This window comes from Paralichthys olivaceus, chromosome 18, assembly GCF_024713975.1.
Source record: "Paralichthys olivaceus isolate ysfri-2021 chromosome 18, ASM2471397v2, whole genome shotgun sequence".
Classification (NCBI taxonomy): Eukaryota; Metazoa; Chordata; class Actinopteri; order Pleuronectiformes; family Paralichthyidae; genus Paralichthys; species Paralichthys olivaceus.
The window spans coordinates 9,403,312-9,423,783 of NC_091110.1; the positions used below are offsets into that span (position 1 = coordinate 9,403,312).

The 20,472-nt window shown below is 40.3% G+C and overlaps 1 protein-coding gene and 1 long non-coding RNA gene across 3 annotated transcripts in view; both read right to left on the bottom strand.

The window, feature by feature from the left end:
- The window catches only part of ctif (CBP80/20-dependent translation initiation factor), a 48,675-nt gene extending 45,898 nt beyond the window's left edge, over nucleotides 1–2,777 (bottom strand). The window contains exon 1 of one of the 2 annotated variants that reach the window (XM_020082373.2): nucleotides 2,587–2,777. The gene's annotated coding sequence lies outside the window, so the exon portion shown is untranslated. The remainder of the gene's footprint in view (nucleotides 1–2,586) is intronic. The other variant, XM_020082372.2, reaches the window with a different exon arrangement.
- Nucleotides 2,778–17,545: 14,768 nt separating this feature from the next.
- The window catches only part of LOC138405442 (uncharacterized), a 46,627-nt gene continuing 43,700 nt past the window's right edge, over nucleotides 17,546–20,472 (bottom strand). The window contains exon 5 of the long non-coding RNA XR_011239181.1: nucleotides 17,546–18,741. This is a non-coding gene — a long non-coding RNA (uncharacterized lncRNA). The remainder of the gene's footprint in view (nucleotides 18,742–20,472) is intronic.

A 20,472-nucleotide genomic window follows, 5' to 3' on the forward strand; every position in this document is an offset into this window, starting at 1 on the left:
ACAGAAAGCCCACATTGCTTGTTTTTCGAATAAATTTGTGGTTTATAAAACACATGGTTTTACACTTTGCATTCCTGCAAAAAAACCCTTTCTCAGCTTTTAAATCACATGTTATCTCAGCTTTCACAAAGCTGCTGTATGTTTTCTTCACTCATGAACCATACAATGCCCCCCCCTCCTCTTGTTTCCCACTCATTCATCCATACACTACAGGCAACTTAATGAGCAGCAGTTCCCACTGAAATGAGGCTACGCAGACCGACTAAGGGTGTTCTACTTTTCTGCAGGCTACTCCCTCCACAACATGCAGCTGTCTTCCCTCCTCCTCTGCATTCTGCACAACACTGCATGCGTACAAATGGGTGAACACCACAACCCTAGAACACCACCCTGTCTCTTGGCATTTGCTTGAACATGAGGCACAGAGGTAAGGGTTAGATTCTGCTTCTCACATACACGCAGGTGTTAGTATTTGTTGGTGTTGGTATGTTGCAAACTTTCTTTCATTAGCTGTCACTGTTTGACCTGCGAGGGCAGAGTTCGCAGCTTCAGTCATTAATCACATCACTGCAGTGCTCATATGTGCTGGGAGTGGAGATCACACAGATGGTCTAACTAAAGCTGCATTTCAGGCCAAATTTAAACATTGGCAATATCTCACTTTCTGACAACTGTGGCAAGACCATGACAATTTATCTGTTTTAGTGCTCAATATTTAACTTTCAAGAATAAAATGGACTGTTTCTTATATGCAGTCAGGTATAGTCCTGGAACATTTTGGGCTTGATGATAAGGGTGCTCCTATTGATCAGTTCCAAGCCTTTCCACAGACGATGATCAAAGATTAGGTCAGTTTCTTGTAACAGATTCCAGAATAAAATGCTACTGCAACATCACGTGCCAATTCTGTCATGAGATGATTAAACGGTTCAGTCATCGTGCACTCATATCACTTAAGTGGTGGTGCAGTCTCACAGCTATAAACATTTCCTAGGTGAATTCTGGCATCAGATGGAAACATGTTTAGTGGTTTCTTATGTACTCCATATTAACTTAAGCCAAGTATGTCTAATTCCATGAAAACTCAACGTCAATTACAGTCTAACTGCTGACAACAAGTTTATCGGTAATGTATGTAAATTAACCCAAGCGTGTATTTCATGCTCATGAAGGGTACACAACATAACAAATGAATTTCTTAGGCTGGGCACCAAGCCAAGTTGAATGTCTCTTTACACTGAATACCTGTGCAGGATCAGACTCTGGCAGAACCTGATTTACAACTTAGCGGAGGAAAGAATCTGCATATGTCTGCAACTGGGACAAGATAACAACATGGTCCTCTCTGCAGGATTAGATTAATGTGACCATTCATTCAATTACCTATGTTCTCTGCTGAAAATGATGTATGTTAAAGAGAAATCTAATCTTGCTTTTCAGCATCAAAGTGTGAGAAATAAATCCCATCTCCATCGAGTCAGGAGGGTCTCTGTTATGTGACTTGCGGCGACATGCAAACATTCCTTTTACCTCTGTGATCCAATCATTCTGTGAAGGGTGGGAATCTCAGGAATGTTATGAGCAAACTGAAGTTAAGTGTACACTAAAATCAACAGAAACACTTCCTGTAGAATAAACAACATATCTCCTCTAAAAGATTTTAAAGTGACAAAGACTACACCCTCCACGTGGTTCAGGTTTGACCCATCCTGTTCGAGTCCAGCCAACATTATGCAAACTAATTGCTTGTGTGTGCTTCAGTTGAGACCTCAGATCCTCGTATGGATATGAGCTGCAGGCATATCATGGTTTCACGTGTTTTCTCTGTGCTGACTGGCAGCAGCTGGGATCCGGTCTTTGTTGTGGGGGCCAACAGCTGATGCAGGCTGCAGATCTGCAGCAGCAGTGTCAGGCCACACTGACCAACATGTTGAACAGCTACTCCTGCACTTTCCTGTCCTGCAAGATGACTGAAACCGAGCTAACCGCACAGCTGATACCATGGAATTACCATAACGCTTCCATCATAACGTCAGCCACAGTCAATGGGGAAGTGGGTGGATTTATAGTCATGTATGTAGCACTTTCATAACCACGCCCATGCTTTCTGGGATGCTAACGCTGTGACCGTTAGCCAAGTGTTGTATCCTCACAGGTCGTTTATGCTAATGCTAACCAGCATGACTGCAGCGTCCCTGTCAAAGTGACAAAGCCACATCTGGAGGGGCCTCCACGCCCTGCTCACTGTGTGTATGCGTGTGCCCTGGCTGCATATCACCGGCAACAATGGTGACGCAAGCTTTGCGGCTAACCAGCCGGCTAAGCTCTTAGCTAGCTCCTAAGTCCAACTGTAAACAACAACAGGACACGTCCAAGCTAACGCTAGCCACTTCCATCGGTACTAACAGCAACGGTTCTGCCTCCTGGTAGAAGACGGAGCTGGGAGCAGGTCGCTAGCGGCCACAGCTCACACCAAAGCCGGTGTGTTCTCTCAAATAAAAGAGTTTTGTGGTTACCACGGGTATAACACTCCAGCCGACACACACACACCTTCACCCGGCTTAATAAACTGAGATAAACCCTTACCCGACGTGAGCTGGAGACTCCTGGGGAACCCGGGTTCACCTCCTGGGATCAAACCCGCCGTGTCATGGGTGTGCTGGTGGAAAGCGGAGGTGGGAGAGAGGATTAGTTTGTGTGAGACTCCTGCGACGTCCCGGACTGAAGAGGAGGGAATGCAGGAATGTGACGTTCACTCGGGTTTCGCTGGCAGCGATGACACGTGCGCTTGGGAAGAGGAGCATTGTGGGAAACGTAGTATCTGGGAGCTGGGAGAGTGGGGAGAAATAACAACACAACAACGCGACGATGGATTTTCACCAAACTCGGTGGGGACAATAGTTTGGAGTAACTTTAGGAGCTGATCGGTCAAAGGTGTAGAGTCAAGGTCGACGACACATTTATCAAGATCTCTCAGTAAATGATAGTGGAGAGGGAGAGAAAAGAAAATCATTTCCAATCATTTAATAAGTGGTGGTGAGGTCAGAGGTCATACATAGTTCACAATACATGTTCTGAGATATAAGACTATATACATCACCTATAGACACGACCATAACCGTATTGTGTAAATTAACATTAACAATAACCTGAGTACATTATACTGCACTTAGGTCGAGGTGCATGTATTTGTACTTGTAATTCTATTTTCTGCTACTTTACACTTTGCTTACTAATTTACGATCAATGGGTCAATTAATACAACTATATTACCTGGATTACCTTGTCAAATATAAAGCAATTACAATTAGAGCGAGGACTTTAATTTGACTTAAGCTGCCTGCCACTGATGATCACTCAAACACATGTAACACAGGGGCGTTCATACAAAATGATATGATAAGACTCTTTTATTCTTCTCTTATGTATAATCTTATTTACATAAAAAATAATCACCGATTGACTGTCATTTATAATGGCTCCTGTCTTCAATTGCCGAGCACATATGATACACTCTAGATTTCTTGCCCATTTAACAAATCATTGACTAAATACATAAATAAATAAATAAACCTGATCATTTTTGAAACTTTATCAGATGTAATGGCGCTAATAATCAAATGTTGTTATTTTGACTTTTTCATCCATGCAGCTGAAGAATGAGAAGAATATTGCTGGAATATTTTGATCACCAACGTGGGGCTACAATGGTTGCGTGTGTGTGTGTGTGTGTGTGTGTCAAATCTTTTAATTGTCAATGATGCTTGAATCCAGTTCAACAGGTATGTTGGTGGTAAGTGTGTTTGAATAGTTTGCCATCCTCTCTCTATAAATATGAGGCTCACCTTGACAACCGAACACAAGTGTCCGCAGAGCACAGTTGAAACCTGATTTTTTTCAATGTAATTACGCCCCCTTGTGGAAATGACATAAGTGCAGTTAAAGAAAATTTACAGGCTCAGGCTTTTAATTTATTTAATTAATCTGTTTATTTAATTATACATTCTAGACATTTCTTTTTAAAGATTTATAATTTCATTCTATGTTTGTTATTTATTCAGTTTTTTAATCACTTATTTACTTTCTCTGAAAAGTTTTCCTTTATGACCAAATTTTTATCTATTGTTTTACTCACTCCTTTTTTATCATTTTATCTTTATCCCTTTCACTTCTTGGAAACATTTTTTTAACAATTGTATATTTATCATTATCATCTTTCTTTGTTTACCTGCCTTTGGTGTTTCCTCATTTCAAATTGATGAGATTTACAACAGCATTTCCTCGGTACTTGTTAATACTATATTGCTTTGCTCTGTGCGTGGATGGGGGATGGGGGTATTTTTTTTTATTGCTTTTATTCTGTAAAGCACTTTGAATTACATTTTTTGGATGAAAAGTGCTATACAAATAAAATCTGATTGATTGATTGACTCATAAACAAAAGACAGAGGTTTTGAATGTCTTTTATAGAAACAGAGGAAAGAGATAGAATAAGACAGATGGAGTAAACTTCAGATTAAAGGATGAGTGGATAGGTCGGATGGTGCACTGCAGTGACAGCTAAACACACAGTTAAGTGGAATGTCCCCTCCCCTGCTTGAGATGGGTGCAAATCATATTTGCCACCACTGTCAGAGGCTAATTAACGCCCATGTAGTGATGGAGACTCCAGCAGGTCCCTGCACCCCCCACCCCAGATACGTCTCCTTCCTTTCAGTCCTTTTTCCTTCTCGCTCCCCAGCTTCAGTTCTGTGTCTATCCTTAGTAGTCCCATAATTACTTTGTTGTCCTCTTCACTTCACCCACAGCACCGCAAGTCATCCAGGCTTCCATGTCCCTCCCATAGTGCTGTGCATTGTCCCTGTGGACAGGCGCGGTTCATATCGCCTCCTCTCACATGCTTGTGTTTACCTATAGTAATAATAATGATAATAATAAAAATAATCATGACTGGAAAAAGTAAAACAGCTGATGTGATGTTACCATCCGGAAATAGGCTCTTTGTGGAGGACAGAAAACGGGTGATGTCGTTTTTCCTTCAATGCACTGAATTCATAAATCTTGCATCTGCTTTGAATAAACGAGTATGTACAACAGCACATTTCAAGCTTGTGTGAAGTTGAGTGGTAAAAGTTGGTGAGATTCAAAAGTAATTTGCACTGTTGCCAAGGAAACCATAATGTTGAACTGCCATGTAATTTCAATGTTCTAAAAATGTCAACTTTCGTTGCATGGCACGCAATCCTTGAAAAATAGAATCATATTGTTTTAAACTTCTTTCTTCCCGGTGTATGTGTCTGATTACTATGTATTTAATTATATAAAAGAGGAGATACATATTTTAGTTTTAATGTGTTTGGTCAGAAATATGTAGAAGCAATGTCACATAAATCTAAAAGCTCTATGAGCCCACTCACATTTCTTCCATTTATGAATATACATACAACTCTATTTTGTCCCTTTATGTTCAAGTGAACTTTGCTGTTTATATCAGTTTTACACTGGTTTCATGGTCTTAGTAAATTCTGTTGAGCGAGAAGAAGAAAAGCAAAGGCAGAAGTTGGCGTTACTCCGCAGGTTGCCCTGCACAAGGCTGTATCCTCAGCAGAGGGATGGTACCAAGGCACCAATTAGAAGTGGAGAGGGCGCATGATGATATTTCCGTGTGCTTGTGGCCTGGGCTGCTCCATCTGTGTGCGTTATAAAAGGCAAAACCATAAACATGGAATTAGACAGTACAGGCCCCACAGCTCTTAAGGTCACAGACTCTCCCCCTCCTGTGGCTTGTGAGAGCAACGGTGTGATATAAACAACACAGGGACGGCAAACTGTTATTCCTGTAGGTGCAGGTTTTCTGACAGGGCGGCTGATTACTGGTGCTTGTCAGTATGTGAAGTTCATTAAGGCCAGTGGCCCTGATGCAGCTGTCTGCTGCAGTTCTGCTCTTCTACTGTCAGGTCGAACGGGTGCTGGAGATGAGGTGTGGGAGAAAGATCACTGTGCAGCAGTTAGAGGGAAACTAAGTGGGTGGAAGTGACTGAACCTATCTAACGCACACGCACACACGCACACACACACACACACACACATACACACACACACACACACACACACAAAGCTATTGGCCAGGGTTCAATTTGTTGAGTAACAAAAACATGATAGCTTTCTAACCAGCAGGTGGGGGCAGTAGACAGATCATAGGACTGTTGTGTTGTGAGACGTGCCATTATAATGTCCAGTAAACCATAGATGCACAGATCTACTGTTACCTATTGTCAGTGAGGCGTAAGTAAGTGCTTCTCTAAAACACATGACTTATTCAACTTATTCAAAAATAAACAAGCAACATAAATATATGTAAATTTAACGCCCCCCCCATAGACTTAACCTCCTACCAAACAATAACCAAAACACAGGTTGGATCGGGAGGAATTCTCACTCAGCCCTCACTAACTATATGTTGTTTGAAGCCTCATAATTATATCCATGTAAAACAAATTATGATCACAAAATCACAGTGGCAATTTTTTTTAACCAGAGGGCACATCTATACCACGACAATAAAATAAGAAAGAGAAAAGGGGAGACTATCACAGAGAGTCACCTTTTAGAATAGACAACAAACATCAGCATTGATTTGTCCATCTTATTTCACCGTGCCTTTCTAGACACCCAAGGACTCCTTACAATTTATAAATAATAAACTCATGAATAGTTGAACCAAGTGATAAAATCAGATCAGGAGACACAAACACTGATCAACACATCACACAACCAAAAACACACATTTAAGAATCCATAAATATCAAATATGTGTAATTTTTGTAATATTAATATAGTATATTCTCTAACAATATATAAATATGTAATAATGTATCACAACATTTTAGCTTATTATGTTTCGATCTCATACTGCACTATATTATATACGGTATCTGATTTGTTGTCTATTGTATTGGTACTACTTCATATATCAATATTAATGTGGATAATAACACAACTAATTTGATATGATACCCTAGTGTGCAATGCTATTGCTTACAGTACCATTCTACTTTACTTACCTATCAAAACAATTCAATGATCAAATGAATTAACATCTGTCAGCATTGCTGCTGATTTTCTTCAAATCAATAATCTATTAATGGACCAAACATTAGTCGAGAAATATTGTTTATGTCAAAGGAGGGGGTGTTTAATGGAAGTGAGTTTAAACTTAAAATTATTCCAGCGGAAAGATGATACTTTTCTAAAAACGCAGGCAAGAAAAAAAGAATAAAGTTGTTTTCTCTCTACTTTGTCTCATGTCCTCCCTCTTCAGGATGAGAGGGGCCTTTCTTCTCTCAACCCCTCCTCTCCTCTCCCATCCCTGGCAGCCCGACGCTCCCCGTGCTGTTGGACTTCAGCAGAGCCCCGACCGTCCGAGGACGTGCGTTGACAGCTCCTGGCCGTGTGTGTCCGCCTGCATGTATGGCGAACACCCGTTGAGTAGGTGGGTCTGCTGGAAGGGAGTGGGAGAGGTGGGAAAGGGGCAGATGGAACACAGAAGGAAGTTCACCAGAGAACATAGAGTGTCAGAAAGTAGAGAGGGACACAGGGAGAGAGGGAGGGGGGGGGGGCAGTGATAGGTAGAGGAGGCAAAGCTGAGAAAATGAGGGGACAGATATGCAGAGAGACAGGGTGGCGGGTGGCATTAGAGGGTGAGAGAGGCCGAGGGAAGGATGGAGAGGTGAGACATGTGTCAGGTACCAGAGGGAGAGGTGACGAGCAGCGGGGGCTGGAGGGAGGGTGACAGGTAGGGATGGAGGAGTTGGGGTTTGGGGGGGGGGGTGATAATGATATCAGGTGCAGGAGGGTGGCGGGACGGGTGGCTGGGGCAAGGACATGAGGGGGAGACTTCTGACCTTCAACAATCAGAGGATAGCAGGAGGTGGAATATTCTCTCTTGAAAAGTTGCACATCTCGTCTCATGTCGGGGGGGACTGACAGAGGGGTTGTGGTTTGGTGGGGCACGTTGGGAGGGCCCCAAACTCCTTTGATTCAAAATAGATGAAACTTTGGGGCTTGAGTGTGACGCTGAACCCGGGACTTTCTATTCCTGCATCCCCTCTGAGAACATAATAATATAAGTTATCTCTAAAGCCTGTACACATGTACTACTATTACTAGTACTAATTATTACAGCTAACAATTTTCATGGCTGCTCCCTTCTTCTCTGTCAGCCATGTTCTTTTGTATAAACACATTTAACATTGATACACCTCTCCAAACAAAGAACACATGAATGAAAAATAGAATAAAGTTGAAAATGGTATGTTCAGTTTACACTAGGCCCACATAATGCCCACATTACACATACAAACATAACATATACACACGAAATTAGTACAAAAAAACATAACATTCTAAATCCTTCAAAGTCAAGTAATAATGAGCAAAATAAATAGTTTTAGTGATGTGGGACTTTTAATGCAATTTGGTACCAAACCCTACAATATGCTTAGTGTCATGAAGACTGAAAGTATCAACCATAAAAAAACATCTGTATTCTCATGTAAGTAATTTTAAAAAAACAGACACTGCCCATTTTGATGTAATATATTTGTTTAAATCCATTAAACTAACTTTTAAAGCCTAAATGTTCCTGACAGAAGTTGGTGACACGTTTCCTGTTAGTTTTACGTCAGTCTTCAGTGTTTTTATACTATACCAACCCCCACCTCGCGGTGTCAATGCTCTGGCAGTTCAATCTCGTCTCGTCCTTCTTGTTTATGGGTCACGTAGTGGCGTTACGCAGTCTGGAGTAAGTGTTGGAATAATTTGAGGCGTTTGGAGACAAAAGGACATTTAAAAGCAATGTGTGGAATTGTATTTACAGGCTCTTCTTACAATGGCCCAGTTTAAATGTGTATTTGACGTCCTTTATTGGAAAAGTGTGCAATGTTATTTGATAATTTCACTTAAACTGAACTTTGATTTCTCACAATGTTCTCCTTGTCTAAATGAGTCAGAAAAAACATATAAACACGGCACTGTTTGCCTCAGTCTAGTGATATGAATACTGTCTGCTATGTTTCTATGATGATAAAATGTTGCATTTTTCATACAAGCCTTTCTTATCACACTATGATAACTTGCTTTCCCATGCATATTTCTTTGCATGATGTGGCTACATTCACATTCATGTGTGTGTGTTTGTGTGTGTGTGTGTGTGTGTGTGTGTGTGTGTGTGTGAGACTCTGACTGTGTGTGTGTGTGTGCTAAGCAGAAGGACTCCGACTACGGGTGTTAACTAACTGACCTTGTATGAACTGCACAGTGCACACATTAGGTATCTTCAGGTCAGAGCGGGGTGTTAAAATTATCCAACATAACATCTGTGTGTGTGTGCTTGTGTGTGTTTGTGTGTGACTGTGTGTGTTTTGCTTGTGTGTGTTTTGTCTGGGAGGGGGGAAATGAAAAGTGTGTGTCTGGTTATAGACCCAGCCAAACTACATCCCACACACGGCTGGGAGACTGTGGGCTCCTCTGGACCTTTTTTTAATTAAAACTCCTCACTTTCCTCTGTGTGTGTGCATGTGTGTGTGTGTGTGTGTGTGTTTGTGTGTGCACATGTGTTTGTGCTGCGTGTTTCATGGCTACAATCACTTCAGTTTTATATAAATAATATTTTTTGCACACTTTTGCAATTTAGACACATCAAAATGGCTCAGTGTTACCCAAAAAAATTAAGAAATGTATGAATAAATATTGAGAAAGTACAGTAACTTCTGTTTTCTACATTCGACAGATTAATAGTCAACAATTACCAAAATTAATAGAAATAAATTAATTAACAATTAACCAATTAATGGCGGAAGCCTTAAATATCAAGTTATCATTCATCAAGTGCGTTTCATTTGTCCTGACCCTCTCTTTGTAAGAATCAACCCATTTATAATACAACCTTTTCGCGTGGGCTGAACTTTAGAAACTTAAACTTGAGAGAGATGAAGCACTGTCATCAGAGGGTTCACGTGAGTTACATGAGTTCTTAAAGCACAGAGTTGCTATGGTATTGACTTGCAAGTTAAGTCGGAGTTATTTTAAAACTGTGCCTGCGTCAGTGCAACAAAAAAACCATGCTAATAAAGGCAATTTAATTCAAGCACATGTTGCAGTTTAAAGTGTTTTACTCATTAGCACTGGTTTCTGATTTGTTTCAGTGGTTCGTTTTGATAATAACTGAAATCGTTTGAGCTGAACAACATCACTCTATGGTGCTTTTATTAAAACACAGAGGATTTAACCAAGATTAATTAACCCCAAAATGTTCAATATTCAATTTGTAAAGTAAACATTATAATATGATGATCACATGTTGTGTGAGCTAAAAAGAATTTAAGAGATTATTCAAATGTAACTGACTATTTTGAGAAGCAAATCTTATTCTCTCATTGGTTTTCTTAATAATTTTCATTATTGGCATTTCTCCCAATAACACTGCTCCTATGAGCAGGAGCAACCACAATGTCAAAGATATAATAAAAACATCAAATAAAAGTCAAAAGGGGAAAAATCCACAATGAAACTAGGATGTCACTCAGTAGATCAAGTACCTCCACCAAGGCCCAACAGTTACATTCAACCAGGCAGCAGCAAATTACACTCACTCATGGATATCAGTTCATAAAATAAGCCAGATTTCTTTTTTCATCTTTATCCAATGGACAGGGACTAAACCAAACCCCTTCAGCTGAGGCAATAAAATAATCTCCGACGAAACCTGTTTTATTATTATTATTACATTTTATAAGAACAGTTTGAGTTTTAAATTTTTTTAACACTTTGGTGTCTAGATCACGTGGCTCCTATTGTCTAAGTCTGAACTGACTAGTGCAACACCTGTGGGGTGTTAGTCTAAATTCAGACCCCTAATAATGAACCTGGAGAGACGTTAGTGTGTGTTTGTGTGTGCGTGTGAATATGGTAGTCATGGTGAGTGGTGGCTGGGGGCTGCACTGTTGCTGCAGCTACAAGACGTGATCAAGACTACATCGTTTTTGTGTTCATGTAAGTGGCTGCAGTGAACCACCCCCGTACAGTAATGAACACACACGCACACACACGCACACACACACACACACACACAGAGCGGTGACGTGAAGTAGTACATTTACTCAAATACAGTACAATTTCAAGGAACTTGTACTTGTGGGTGTCTCTGTGTGTGTGTGTGTGCATGTGTGTGACTCATGCTGGAACATGCCTGTGTATCAGTTTTACAGTCAGTCACGTTCTATGTGTTGGCAGAATCGACCGCTTCATCATCATCACGAACACACACACACACACACACACACACACACACACACACACACACACACACACACACACACACTGTACATACAAACACAGTCATTAGGTTTATGTCAGGCCACATGCGTACACATTCTCCACCGAGCAGAACTCAATAAATTACAGTTAATATAATTATGCTACTTCCTTCTGAGGAAATTCATGTGAATTCTGTGGACAAGAGTATCCAGGTTGATCCGGAATTTATTCAGAGAAATTTGCTCTGAAGTTTAATTAATTTTTTAATACTGTCAGCAGCATAAACAATTAATTTCACCTTTATTGCATAAATCTCTCTCACACACACACACACACACACACACACACACACACACACACACACACACACACACACACACACACACACACACACACACAGTGGTGACATGTGAATGAGTACATTTGTTCAAATACAAGTACAATTTTGAGAGACTTTTTGTACCATTACATACTTTTTATTATATAAACTTAATTTCAACATTAACATAACTTAAACATAAAATATTGAATGTTGTTATAGATAAAGAACCAAACTGTGTATAAAATTGTTCAGTTGAGTTCCACCTCAACCACATACACTTGAAAAATACATTGATAATTAAACAATAATGTAATATTTTAGAATATAAATAATTTTGCTGTATCCTAAGAAGTTTTACTTTTGGTTTATTTAATGATATGTCTACTTAAATAATGAATGGAGGACCTTTACTTTGTAGAGTAGTTCTATGCTGTGGTATTGAAAGTTAACTTCTTCCATCACTGGACACATACATCTCAAAACCTGGACAGTGAAAACCAGAACCAACACACCCTTTAAGATTACAAGAGACAGATTTGCTGTAACTGATTACAGTTTAGTAGCAGGGGCACCTCGTAAAATCTGAGAAATACTTTTAGATTGTGAGTGACGCACTGAAATATTTCTTTCACTCTGGGTTTGCGGAGAGTGTTTTTAATAGCAGCTAACCGTGTGGCTGCAGGCCGAGTGGCCACTGTGGTGGAAAGGCAGCAGTCAAGAATCCTTTTTTCATGACCTGTTTGGGTGAGCAACTCTGCTGACACACCACCAGGATTTTGTGCACATACAAATACACTTGTGCACTGACACGCCCATGCTGCATGTGCACATATACGCAGACATGCACACACACACATGTGGACAGAAAAATACATTAAATTCAATACATGCATAGGTGCATACAGACACACATACATATCAGCTGCCGGGTAAACACACACATACACGCACACACACACACACACACACACAGTACTTATTCTGAGAGTGTATCCCTCCCTGATGACCGGTTAGGGTGAGGAGTGCTGCCGGCAGAGCGGGCCAATCCAAGTCATTCTACAGTTGATTTACTGTCCCACCACCGGGCCACTACTGTATAATTACCATAACACACACACACACACACACGCACAAACACACACACACACATGCACAAACACGCTTACTGTATGTACACACTTGGATAAAACGTGAAACACTAGAGTAGAAGATTAAAGAAAAAAAAGAATCCATAGAAAAACATGTGGACTCCACTAACAGAAATCTCTGGTTTATATGGGTTTGTCATTTCTAATTTTGTACACAGAGTTTAATTATTGTTGCTCTGTGCGTTTGCCTGTTTTCAAAATAGACCAAATTATTTTATATTTTTGGAGCAGATTTCTTCATTTAAGTTTCTTTAGGTGGGGCTGTGTTGCAAAAATGTCATCTCAATAACATGTAGTGAAGTTTTATGTTCAGCTTTAAGAGTGGTTTTAAGGATTTGGATCTCATAAGTAAGTATTGATCCAATACGATTAAAGGTCAGTCACGCAATTTCAATTTTATATCCAAAAATTTTAATTAAGACAATGAATCATATTGCTTACATTGGTTTTGTTGAATTCAAACTCCAAAACATAAGGGAAAATATTCTAACTTGAATATGTAGGTTACCACTGACGCAGACCTTAATCAGAAATACAAAATATTGGATATAACTTCATTAATTTCAGGAAAATGCTACTTCACTTCATACAAAATATGAATCAGGTTGATGTCTATTGAAACCACAAAGACAATTGAGGAAAAATGGTGAGAAAGCACATAAATAAAATAATGAATATGTTTCTGTCACATTTCTTCTGACATATTTCAATTTCTGAGAATTAAATCTTTTACCCAGGATGCACTGGGTGGATTGTGACCCAGTTAATGTTAATTGATAGAGAAATCAATCAAGATGAATTCCCTCTGCTGTTCAGACCTATTGATAACAATATGAACATTGGAAGCACCAAGGAAGGAAGGAGCAAGTTTTCAATCCAGAACCTTCTGGATTAAATAATTTTACGCTTAATAAAAAACTCTTGTTCTTATCTTTAATATTGCTCCAACACAACCAGTACATCACAGCGGCTCCCCCTTCACTCGTGTAATTTTGCCCTTGTCCTCAGCCGAGTCTGCCGGCATGCCTGCCCCGGTCCAATTTGTCACTCTCTAACCTGCAATTGTATTCAAGGCCAAATATAGGGGTGGGAATGTTAGGGTGGGCTGTCTATGTGTCACACAACAAAGCTTCGCACAAGGGTGTAGCCCTCTCCCTTACATCCTCCCACCTAACCGCCCGGCATGGCCAAGTTGTTTGCATGGAGACACGTCTGCGTGCATGTGTGTGTGTGTGTGTGTGTGTGTGCGTGCGTGCAATGAGGTCCAAACTCTCCCCACCCTCCTCTCCTCTGGTGAGACAGAAATCACTCCCTCCTCCCTCCCCTCTCGCTGCTTTATTTGGAGTGTTTCTCAGAGACTTGTCTACTGTCACTCCTTCTGTGCACAACGCTGACCTTCAACGTCTCTGTTTTTATCTGTCCCTCTCCTCCATCCCGTTCCTCCTCTCGATTTCCGTTTTGCTTCCTTTTGATACGCACGCTACACTCACAGCCTTAACAAACCAGGTCTATAGAGAATCCTTCAAGAATTATGTGTTTTCTTGTGTTGTTGCCGCTTCCACAGCGAGTGAAATAAACACCAGTGGGGAAGTGCCAGTTTCTGCATGGGTATGTGATTTGTACAAAGTTACAAGCTGTTGTAAGGCATGAATTGGAAGTTCCCTATTATTACATGGTAGAAAAATGAGCGGCCTTTAATGCTGAGAGATGGAAAGGGAGATGATTATGGTTTATGTACCAGGGCATCCCCATTATATGACCGCAGAAACCCATGCTGAGTCACATAGGTCTAGATAGGATGTGAATGAAATAAACAAGGAGACACACACACACACACAGCAATGAAACAATGATAATTTCATCACATAAACATATTACAGTTTTATTTACTTACAAGATTTGCATTATTTACGTTAAATTGTCTTCTATTGACATGTACATTTCTATTAACACTTGAGATTAATAGTCGGCTCAAAAATGTTATGACCGATCAGCAAAACCCTGGAACTGTATATGAGACATATTTTTTACAAAGATAGATGAGAGGTATGAATCTCTTTAGTTTAAGTCTTCAAATGCACATTATAGAACGCACTTTAATAAAAAATAAATACCATACAGTCTTGAAAATATTTTATATTTTATCTTGTTATATACTAATATATAATAATTATAAGTATTGTAATGGGCTCTACGTGCATCAAATGTAAACAATGCATGAAAACAGAAACGCACACAAATTTAAGTTCATTTACAAGGTATGTCTTTTTGTATAGATATTTTTTGTTATAGATTCTGAGATTCTGTACCAACACCATCAATCCACACATTTTCATTTGTCCAATATTGAAAATTATGACTAGATAACAGTCCCACTACCCTCATCTCTATATAATAGTAAATGATAGCATGCTAACATGTTCATTAGGAATTAGCAGCAGCACAATAACAATGTGCAGCCTCAAAGAGCAGCTAGCATTATTGGAGCCTAAATCCATAGACTAACCTGCATGCATTATATACAGCGTGATGCACGTCCTGTGATATGAAGTACGTCATAATATGAATGACACGCCTACCGGCCGTCTTCTGTTAAAGCACTGTTAGCGTGATCACCGCTCATTTCTTCTCCTGCACACTCGACTCCCAACCAACAGGTCTCGCTCACCAGCGAGATGCTTAATTCAAGTCCACACTCCCTGCTCCACACAATGAGACATCAGAATAATTTGTCTGATGAGCAGGGAGGCACATGGCGCGCCCTACGCTTAAGTGCCCCTCCGCCCTGTGACGATACTCCTCAAATATGCAGAGTATGTGACAGCGGCTGCACCTGTGACTCACCTATGCATGTCCGCGCCTGAGATAACCCTCAACTGTCACTCAACCCCCCCCCTGAAATCCCCCACCCTGCCCACACATGCACAAACATACGCACACACACAGGCCTTCAGCGCCACTGAGGGCAAAATTTGGTCTGAGGTGCAAGACGCTGCCCGCACGCTTTAATTTTCACCTTTCGCCAGCATGACCCTCTGCAACTGGTGACACGAGAAGCCTCCTGCTGCTGCTGTTTTCTCCTCCACCGTCTGCCCCATATTCCCATCTCCAGCAATCCTTCTCATTTCCTCTGGTCTTTATTTTCTTCTACTATTGGTTGTAAAAAATTACACAAAGACACAAAGGCAGGATCCTTGGCTCATGTAGCTCATCTTTCATCTTCTCCCAACTCTGGATGTATGTATACTAAAGTGCATTCCTGCATGTATTTGTACATGCACCCACCTACATGTGCCTTTACAAATGCAGAAACACAAGTGTGCACTTTTCACTCAAGCATGCGTCTCACAGTATTCATATTATGAGGATCTTCAGCAGTGTGTGTGTGTGTGTGTGTGTGTGTGTGTGTGTGTGTGTGTGTGTGTGTGTGAGTGTGTGCACGCGTCTCATCAGCTGATGAGGTGTTTACTGGGTTTTGTCTCTAGCCTGGAGGGAGCCCAAGCACACTCTAGTCCCAGCCACCACACACCAGAGTAATTGGCCTTTTCACACAGCATAAGCTTCATTACCTGCTGCCCCCATTTGCATTGCAGAATGTAATGTGCCACATGAGTATATGGAGTGAATGCATAAATGCATTTTGGTTCAATTCATTTTTCAGGAGGGTTTGGGGGTGTGGGCTCGGCCTGAAGTTAGGGGGGCCCTGCTAACTGCCGAAAAATGTCTCTCCTGCTTTGTCATTAGGGCCCGTTGAGTTTCCGAGTGTGATGTATGTCTCAGGAAGAGTTTGTCATATTTCTATTGTGGCTGTTCATTGGTCAGTTCCTCAGTCATCTGATGGGTAACAGTCCCTCCAAAGTAAAACAAAAGCGGCCGAATTGATGTTGAAAAATCAATTAAAAATAGTTTGTGATTTTTTTAAGGAATTCTCTCCTTAAAAAATCACAAACTATTGTATCACTGGTAGAGAATAATTATTTTCTCCCAAATTGAAACGTGACAGGATTTTTCACTTTAAACCTAAAACCACAAAATTTCCTGCCCTCATAGGAGAATGGACGACTTTAATGACAACAATTTCTTACATTAATTTTCTGGAAGTGGATGTTTTTTACCCATACTTGTGGACTGTCTGTTTTTTTTTTTTTGTCTACAATAAACGGCTGTTTTGCTTCTGCAAACATAAAACCTATAAAACACCAAGAAGTCAAAACCACATCAGTTTTCAGCCCCAAAATAAACTGGTATAAAATACTACTCCAATTAGTGTGTCTGTTTAAATTTCGCTTAAAAGCTTTTTGTACATTTCTTGCAGTGTGTTCTATGAACAAAGCATCATATGTGTTTGATAGTGTGTGTGTGTGCATATGTAATGTTTTACGTAGAAGTTATTTACTTTAGTATTTTCATTTTTAAGCTAATTAACCTGCATGGTTGGATCTAAATACAACGCACTGTTTAACATTAAGCCCATGGATCTCGATCATTCTTTTCTTGGGACCCCCTTACAAAAAGCAATATCTAGCTGGGACCTTTTGTCATGTTTCAGAATCTTTTTTTCAGTTATACCAGTTATCATCCAAAGAGTTTTGTACAAAGAGATAACCAATCGTAATAATGGTTTCAAATCGCTCTGGCCCCACAAGACCTCTCAGATCCTGCCCGATGCTTGAACACCCAAAAATACTTTTTCATTTTCAGTTATAGTGGTTCTTGTTGAGTTTGGGTACCATGCAGGCCTCTCAAGGAAATATCGTACTTTCTTTTCTCTCTGTGTCTCCTCTCCCTCATTTCTCCCCTCTCAACCTATAACTAGTTCAAGGCAGATGGCCGCCCACCCCGTGTCTGTTTCTGTTCGTTACGAGGGCGCTGTGTGGCTGTCTCTCGCTGTAACGTCTCCACCTTACTATGTAAAGTGCAGAGACATCATCATCACAACAAATAGAAATAGCCGCCCCCTTCCTTTTCCTTCCTGTGCCACGTAATAATGTCCCCTCCTCTCCAGACGTGTCAGAAGTGATCTTCTTACTCAGAGGTGACCTCAGGCCACTGCATCGTAAGAGCTTCACACACAGTTGTATTGTATTACTTCAAATTTGAAGTATTTGTATTTAACTTGAGTATTTTTCTTATATATTTTTTACTACTTTGTACTCACTTCTACAGGGAATTTTACTCCAACACATTTATCAACAACAGCCATAGCTACTTTTAAAATAAAGTTTTTACATTCAAAATATTATAGGCTTAACCTTATATAATAATTATAATTATTAAATATTAATGTTAATGACTCAATTAATTTTTCCAAACCTTTTATGCTTGTGACACCAAAAGTACTTTCCAGTAAAAATAAAAGAAAGATACAATTTGCTAAACTTATCAAATGGTTGTAATTGGATAAAATAGAAGAATTCAATATTATTGAGGCAATATATAAAAATGTTTTGCCATATATATTTATTCTTTTTTATTTTTTTATTTATCTACCATTACATATCTCAGAGTAATTAGCTAGTGTATATAACAATGATATAACTAACTCTACCTAGATCATCTACAACAGTAAAGTACTGCACATCAACAAAACCAAAATATATATATTTATATATATATATATATCTTAATTAATTTTCAGTTCCATCACATGTCCGTCTTTAGGTTCCTGTTCGGTTTTCACTGAGTGCTTGTTTAAAGCCTGTGCTGTGCCGCTAACACTCTACATCGAGTCCCCATATAAAACAATGACAGGGCCAGTGGTGAGGGCATATGTGACTGCTAATAGGCAGAGGATGTGAGGGTGAATGGCTGCTGCTATTTTCGTCTGAGCAGGGATAACTGGCTGGACTGTGAGACAGCCGGAACCGCAGTAATGGTCAGTGTCTCCTGAGGGTCTCGGGGTGAGGTCGAACGCCACCGGGCCGTGCCTCTGCTCTCCGGCAGGCAGGAAACGCTCTGGAGGGGAAGACGGTGGGGTGGAGGGATGAGGACATGGAAAGAGTAAAGGGTGACAGTGTGTGAGAATACAGGCCGCCGCACACACACTTGGATACACCTGCACACACACATCATTTGGCTGCTGTGAAGTTTCATCCTAGAGGACACAAAGAAGGAGGGCTTATGTGTCACCATGGCGATAACCCTGATCACTTCTTACTTCTATGTGCACCATGGCAACTGGTGAAATGTCCCACAGCCATAACACAACCTTGTCTCCAATAAATTGTATTTCTATACACTCAACTGCAACAGTTAATAATTGGATTTACGTTTTCTATTAATGTCAATGTGTTGCTATTTCATAGATTTCATGTCCATTGCCAAAATATCTCATCTCATCATGTTCAGTCCTCACTTGTAAAGACCTTCTCATAAAATATGTCTTGGTTATGTTTTAGCACTGCTAACCACAGACAGGACCGTTGATGTAAACGTGGTCTCTGTTGTTTTGCCAGTTTCAAGTCCTTGAGGTGCTACTCTCATTTTCAGTTCCCTACAGTAAGATATCATGTTCAAGAGACCAAATTAATAATTTTGTAATTACTGTGACTGTGACCTTTTACCACCAAAATCTAATCAGTTAATCTGTGAGTCTAAATTAGTATTTTTACCAAATGTGTAAGGATTTAACCGAGGCGCTCTTAAGATTACATGTTCACAAGGCAAAAAGAGATGTGGGAAGTGTGATATCGTGTTCACAAGAAGGAAACGTATGGATGGACAACCCAAAAGCATTTTACATGTCACTGGTACGGAGACATAAGAATGGATAGTCAAGCAATATTAGAATCATAAGTCAAACAAAGTGTGCGCACAAACACACACACACACAATGCACACTTGCTTTTTTCTAATCTAATGGGGTCATCATTTACACCTCCCTCTCATCTTGGCCTCCAAACAGAACTGACCCAGAAACTTAGGCCCTTTATACTTTTCCTCTACAAAAAATAAAGTTGCAACATACAGCGAAACTCAAGCTGCGCCCTGCACAGATCTTCTCGGAAAAAGGAAGAAACACCAGAACAGTCAGTTTTATGAAATCATGAGAATCTGCAGGTGGTTGTTGGACTTGCGGATGAAAGCTTTAGCAGCTCACGCAGGATGGAACATACCTGTCGCACTCTGTGCACTCTGTATTCTGTTTGTGCAGCTGTAATTGCGCCTCGGCTATTACACTGTCAAACTTTGGGGGGAGGTAATGAAACATTTTGTGGGCTCATCACCGACAGAGATTAGTCTGGCGAGGAGGTGCGTCGTGCATCTAAATGTGCTGTTAATACCATGAAGAGATGAAGTACTGAGATAAAGAGCTGCCTCCTCACACACACCTGCTCATACAGTATACTTTATTTATGAATGCAGGGCCTCTGTGAATCCTGTGAGTCTCTTTGAATGCCATCTCCAATCACCCGAAACTGAAACATCTTCCTCTTGATGAGGTTCACAACAGGCAAATTAAGAAGGCGGTGAACTGAACATAACCAACAGAGGAGAAAGTTTGTTATGTTAAATACCACATAGTTGTAACAGTGCATACCCATATGTATGTATTTAATATTATGTATAAACAGTGTCCATATTATTATGTGTTAGACAGTGAGGACGTAATGAATGTAGCACTTCATAACACCCAACAACCGAGACATGGAGAATAGATACATTCATGCTGTACATAACAACAAT